General features: G+C 38.3%; 1 protein-coding gene across 1 annotated transcript in view; it reads left to right on the top strand.

Moving 5' to 3' along the window:
- The window catches only part of EMH_0030160 (uncharacterized protein), a gene marked incomplete at both ends in the record, with an annotated part of 8,629 nt that overhangs the window by 4,478 nt on the left and 3,555 nt on the right, over positions 1-596 (top strand). The window lies entirely within an intron of this gene.

Below are 596 nucleotides of genomic sequence, written 5' to 3'. Positions count from 1 at the left end.
TATGCATGCATACAAATTCAGGTGTACGTACACCGCAGAGCATGCATCATGTATACCACAAAAAATAAAATAAAATAAAATAAAATAAAATAAAATAAAATAAAATAAAATAAAATAAAATAAAATATCCCCGGTGCATGCAGTAGATACAGCTAATCTATTTCTGTATTTTCTTTTGTTTCCCTTCATCGTTGCGGTGTACATACATTGTTTTTACTTTATGCGTATATAAAAATAGCCATAAACCCTAAACCCTAAACCCTAAACCCTAAAGACCCTCATCGACCCGTATGCTATGCGAAAGGGTTTAGGGTTTAGGGTTTAGGGGGTTGCAGAATAGATGCATGCTGGTGAACAGCACCCACAAACCCTAAACCCTAAACCCTAAACCCTAAACCCTAAACCCTCAGTAGTGAATCTGTGTGCTATTCAGTAGGCTCCACGTTGCTAGTAGAAGAGAGGGTTTAGGGTCCCTCAAAACCCTAAACCCTAAACACTAAACCCTAAACCCTAAACCCTAAACCCTAAACCCTAGATCCTTTATTGATATGAATGGCTAGAGGCGACGCACACCCCCACATAAAAAACAACAAAAC

This window comes from Eimeria mitis, genomic scaffold (genome assembly GCF_000499745.2).
Source record: "Eimeria mitis Houghton genomic scaffold, Emh_scaff1127, whole genome shotgun sequence".
In the NCBI taxonomy this organism is placed as follows: domain Eukaryota; phylum Apicomplexa; class Conoidasida; order Eucoccidiorida; family Eimeriidae; genus Eimeria; species Eimeria mitis.
Note: the sequence above shows the minus strand (reverse complement) of the source record. Positions and strands in the feature narration are given on the sequence as shown.